Raw genomic sequence first — 6,000 nt, 5'->3', positions numbered from 1 at the left:
GATTGACAACAATTTTACTTTTTTTAAGTTTATTTATTTTTGAGACAGAGCAAGCAAGAGCAGGGGAGGGGCAGAGACAGAGGGAGAGAGGGAGGGAACCCAAGCAGGTTCCACACGGTCAGCACTGAGCCCAGTTCCAGGCTCCAAACCGTGAACTGTGAAATCACGACCTGAGCCAAAATCAAGACTCTGATGCTTTAACCCACTGAACCACCCAGGTGCCCCACAACAATTTTAACGACAAAAAAAAAAAAAAAAAAAAAAAAAAAGGCCCTATTATGGTGCTCCAACAACAAACTCAAGTCTATAATAAATAGGGCTTCGATGAGCTGTGCATAAATACAGGTACAGTTACACTGAAAGCCGAGCTCCTCGGAAATCTTTAAAAAAAAGAAAGAAAAGAAGAAGAAAAGAGTTCTGTTAATCCTCAAATGGTGCTGGGTATAATCAACTTTCTGTTACATGCACGCACTTAATCATTTGTTATCTAAGCGTGGCAGCCGCTCCTTACCATTTATCATTAAAGACTTTAATCTGACCATCTTCTTCAACTTGTACTCTTTCTTGACCATTCTCGACAATGCCGTTTGTAGTGATTTTTCTGCCATTAACAATTTTAGTACAAGGTGATGTAGATTTGAGGTTACCCATCCCACTACCACCAAAGGCCATGGAAGAAAATGAAATGATCCCCAACCCAACTCGGTGACCTGATGAACCGAAGCAAGTAAATCCTGTATCAGTGAAGAATATCCTCCTCCAAAAGATGGAAATCCACTAAAGGCAGAGGAAAACAACCTTTGCTTCAGCTCCTGCTTCTGCAAGGACCTCTTTGATCCCCCCACCACCACCACCAAAAAAGTCCCCAAACGGGTCTTTGAAGAAGCCAAATGAAAATGGGTCCCTTAAGCCAAAAAATGTCCTGAAGACGTGGTCTGGGTTGTGATAGGTGAAGCCAAACTCAAAGGGACTGTCAAAACGACCTGCACCTCCACCTAATCCTTCTTTGCCGGGTTTATCCTAGATGTCCCGAATCTGATAACACCTCCTACGCCTCAGCTACTTGTTTCGGTTTTCTCTCCACTTCCTGTTTATTCTCAGGAAATTTTATCAGGACGCCACTTCAGTGCCAGTTTCCTATATGCCTTAATATCCTCGACCGAGGCATGACTCTGTCAGCCCAGAACTTCAGAGCGATCCACCAGGTCTAACAGGCTGCGGACTGAGGAAGAACCGAAAGGGCGCAGGAGCCACGGAGGGGTAGGGTCTGCAGGAGTTGGGGGGGCAAGAGCCGCGGGGAGACGGGTGGACTTTGCAGCAGCCACGTGGGGGAGGGTGCAGAGCCGGGGTGGGGGCGGGAATGGGGATGGACGTTAGAGGAGCCCTGCGGAAGTGGGGGAGTGAGAGGGGCAGGAGCCGCGGGGGCGGGGCATGCAGGAGACGCGGTGGGGTGGGGGGAGGGACATGACCGGAGGCTCCTGCTCCCGAAGCTGGCGGCGCAGCGGCAGCTTCTTGAGGTCTCGGTTCTCTCCCTTCTCCTGCCAACAAGTGGTAAGTTGTACCTTTCTGATTCATCTGATTCCAAAGAGATAGATGCTTGTCCAGTGAACCCACATGTAACTCCGCTTTTAGGTTCAGACTTTTCAAGTCAAAACTTTCGTACACGTCTATTCCATCATCTTTTTTTGGTTTGCTGGGTCGTGTTTTCCAGAAAACAAAGAATATTGGAAGAAGGCCCAGAAAGACTGGGGCAGGGCCGCTGTACGTCATGAATTTTCACATAGACTTCTACTTTCAAATAGTTTTATTTTCCCCCTTTGAGTTTGGAAAATGTTACTTTCTGAGGTATGTGTAACTAAGTTCTCCAAGCACCAGCACAAGGAGAGATGCGTGATCTGTTTGGTAGGGCAATTAGCTTCACTGTTAAGATCTGTGTGTTTTGTTGGTTTGTTTTTCTTTTTGTTTCTAGTCAGACCACTTACCTAAAGCTGGGATGAAAATTATACCTACACAAAATTTTAATGTATAAAAATACTGACATAATAGAAGTACAGGGAAAATGTCAGTATGGGAGTACAGGAATTTTGTATTACATAGTGGCCTCTGAGTCCTGCAAAACTGGGTTCATAACCCTTACGTGGCCATTTTCTACCAGGGTCAACTTGAGCTAGGTACTTAACCCCTGAAAAACCTCAACGTCCTCATCAGTAAAAAGGGCTATAAATGAGCCTACCCGACAAGGTCCTCGCCAGGATTAAATGAGAGAATCCATGTAAAACACTTCACAGAGCGCCTGACGCATAGTAAGCACTCCATAAACACGTGTCGTGGTCATTTCTGAGACATGGGCCATCTGTTCTATAGGCTGGTTGTTACGACTGTGTCCTGGATGGAGATCATAAGACACCAAAACGATGGCAAGTCCTCTGAAATGCATAATGACTCTCAGTGGCAAATAAAGTGCTAATCTGTCCTCTATATACCACAGTCTGACCTTGAAAGTATTTTCCAGACTCTGGTGAAAGTCATAGGAGCTCAGGTCTGCAGTCACAAAAGGAATGTGGCTCTTAAAAGCTTAAGACAGACCGCAGATATGGGGCAGTTAACTTATCGAGAGGAAATGGGCTCTGGTTTTCTTTGCAGGCCTCAGATCCAGGAGCTGCAAAGTTGAGTCACCAGCTTGCTATCTGACCTCAGGCCAGCCACTTAACCTCTCACTGACCCCATTTCCTTACTTAAAATCAACTCTCTGCCCGTGTTCCGTTCCAGTCATTATCTCTACCCACAAAACTGGGTAGTGACTAAGGTGTCCCAGAGATTTTGAAAATGAGTGATTCGGTGAGACGGGTATATGAAATAGAATGGTGAAAGGTTTGGAAATGAGTGAGTCCAGCTCTGCATTTTGGTGTTTTTTGGTATTATTTTAAGAGCTCTCTTCCTGGAACAAAATCACCAACCCAGACAATAAGCTTTGTCTGACACTGTGACCCGAGTTGCTGATGAAGCTTTCTTGTGTTGGTATTTCTGGGAGTGACAGAATGGAAGAGAACAGCAGCCCCTTTGTGAGGAGGTAGTCAAGAGGGAAATAAATTTTAGTTATTTAAAGAGAATTCAGGACAAGCAAGGCAGTGTCATTTGTGAAAGAACTAGACCAGCAGCTTGGATTATTGGGTTTTACCCTCAGCCACTGTCTCTCTACCTAACCTAGGACAATTTAAACACTTCTGACTAACCACAGGAGTATTCCCTGAACTAATAAGCTGTCCCAGCTACCAACTTACACAAAACAAATGTACATACACGCCCCTCAGTACTCACTCAGGCAAATTTCTCACCTTCCTGGGGTCTACTGTGAACACCTTGAAACCAAAGGTCTGTTGTGTGGGGGGTTTTTGTCCTCACTCACATAATGACGAGCTCCAGAAATATTGCTGATGAAAGAGGTGATGAGGGAAAGTGTCTAAAGTGTCGCATGTAAAGTAAGTGAAGTTTCCCCGATTTGTCAGTTTTTCAGATGTCAACCATCTTCAAACAAAAACTTATGGAATAGTCACCTTTTCCTGCCTTCTTGCCTACTTGACGTCAGCCATATCACCATCAATTGACTTCCTGGCCTGTAATAATTTTTCTGTTTCCTTACTTGCTAACAGAAGCAGCCCTTCCTGCTTCCCATTTGGCCCTTTAAGCGACTGAGAAATCGAATTAACAAGGCGTATCAGTTAAAGTTAGGTTCAGCTGTGAGTAACAGAAACCAAACTGTAGTAGCTTCAAAGCAAAAGGCATGTTTGCTCGTGTAAAGAGGTATAGAGAGGGGTAAGAGGACTCCACAACGCCATCTGAGGCCTCTGTCTTTGCTCTGCTCTAAGTGACTTGTCATAGTTTAGGAAAACTTCTGGAGCTCTAACCATTCCAGCCCCCTTCCAAGCAGCAGAAAGAAGGAAAGAAAGAAGAACGAAAAGGTACAACTCTTTCTCTTTTTACAGAACTGTCCTGAAAGTCCTACCAACATTTTTATGACATTTTGTGAGCCGAAACTTAGCCACACAGACTACGCCTAGCTAAAAGGGAAGCACGATTCTCCAAACCAGCATTTTACGTGTATATTCGAAGACTCTAAGTGCTTCTGTTTGTTTGCTTTATCATCTCCCTGTTCTCAAGATGTAGAGATTGCTAGAAATCTTGCCTTCTGATAAGCAGCAATTAACCTGAATTGTCAGAAATGGAGCATTACACGGCGAGTGTTATCACTGTGTACCAGCGCTGGGTGACATTTGGAAAGCAGGCAAGATCTCATCCTCTCCGTAAATTCTAAGGCCATGTTTTACAGTCTCTTAAAATCCATGCCTTCTTTTAAAAACATAAAAGTCATATGCCTTCCTTTATTGTTATTTGAAAAAATTAAATTAGATTTTAAGATTCAAAGTAACTCAGATCATAGTAATTTTAGAATATACTTTTCAAAATATGCAAACACACACACCAATGGAAAGTCTGAATTCACACATGCCACACTACCACCACCTGCTTTGAGAGTCACTATTCAAAGGCAATGTCCAGCAAAGAACAGACACAAAGTGTTGGTAGATGGCTTCACAAGAGGCTTGGGAAGGCTGAGAAGATGAAAGAAGTCATGTCTCTGGATCCAGATCTGGTTATTTGGACTGCTGATTTATTGGCCACCAAATTGGAGATCTGATCCAAATTAACTATAGTGCTTATCGACTAAAACGGAGACATTAAGGCTAATCAAACACATTAAGTAGATAATGCATTTCAACCAAATGCAAGGAGATGTCATATTCATGGAGAAGAGGATTGTGAGAAAGCATATTTAAAGCTTCCAAGTACATGTAGATGGTGTCTTGCATTTCGGGGACCCAACAACTCATTGAATGAGTGAATGGACATGGTACAGTGGTAGACACAGACCAGTAGATGAGGAGAGTGAGATAGTCAGATGAAAGGAACACCAAATAGCTCTGTGGTTCCCAGCTTGTAAGTAGAAGATCCCAGAGGGGGCCTAATAACCTTTGCAGATGTCTTCGGCTTCTTACGTGGAGTAAGCACTTTTCTGTAGAATGAACAAAGTACAACCACTATCATGATGAGGTGGTAGGATGTGCCAGAATATACTCAAGTGTCCACAAAGCTACTTACAAGGAGATTTAAGAAAAGAAAGTCTTAATCTCCCAGGTGAATGCTCAGAATCCGGTAGAGAGAGGACAGCTTCAGGTTTCTAGCTCTGTGGAGCATTTCCTTTGTATAATGCTTTCCTAAGGTTTCCACCAAAGTAGCCCTTTAAGACTAAGAAGAGAGATTACCAGAGCCTGTAAGATTTTCTAGCACATCCCAAAGCAGTGTGTGGCATCAATGTTGGAATTTCTTTGAACTTTTTCCTTGAACGTGCATGTAAATTGTATTCTACCCAATAGATAGTCTTTGTTTTCATTTTAAAATTTTCACTAACATTAAAGCATGATTGCCATATTCTCTGTCTTATTATACCCTCCATGACTTCTAATATTCCGAGAGTATACATAGCTCATTTTAAAAACTGAAAATCTGACCTGCAGATAACCCAGGGGGTTATTGTGCTTAACCTTGCTTGAATGTTTTCATATGCCACTTAGATAATTTTTAATGGGGTTAAAAAATGCTCAGCCCTTGGGTATCGCTAGATTATATTCTGCCATCACAGTTAGCTGGGCCTCCCCTCGCTTCACCAGCTGAGGGTGGAAATAGGGAAGATTGTAAACTATCAGATGATAGTTATCACCCACACAAAAGGAATAGAAAAAGGGATTTTATGGAATAGCATCTCTGAAAGATCACTGACATGAAACCAGAACCATGTTTTTCAAACATAAGTAATGTAGGAACCTCTTTCAAAGGGAAATTACCCTAATTTTAAGTGCAGACCTAACCATTTTGACTAAAATGGCCTCTATCAGAAAGCTACTAAATGTAAATAATAATAGTATAAAACTTGTTATTATTTCT

At 42.8% G+C, this 6,000-nt stretch overlaps 1 pseudogene; it reads right to left on the bottom strand.

Annotated features, from left to right (window-relative positions):
• Window positions 1-476: 476 nt before the first annotated feature.
• LOC123591814 lies at window positions 477-1,770 on the bottom strand (annotated as a pseudogene).
• Between the last annotated feature and the right edge of the window lie 4,230 nt (window positions 1,771-6,000).

The sequence above is a fragment of the Leopardus geoffroyi genome, chromosome B4, assembly GCF_018350155.1.
Source record: "Leopardus geoffroyi isolate Oge1 chromosome B4, O.geoffroyi_Oge1_pat1.0, whole genome shotgun sequence".
NCBI classification, from domain to species: Eukaryota; Metazoa; Chordata; class Mammalia; order Carnivora; family Felidae; genus Leopardus; species Leopardus geoffroyi.
Note: the sequence above shows the minus strand (reverse complement) of the source record. Positions and strands in the feature narration are given on the sequence as shown.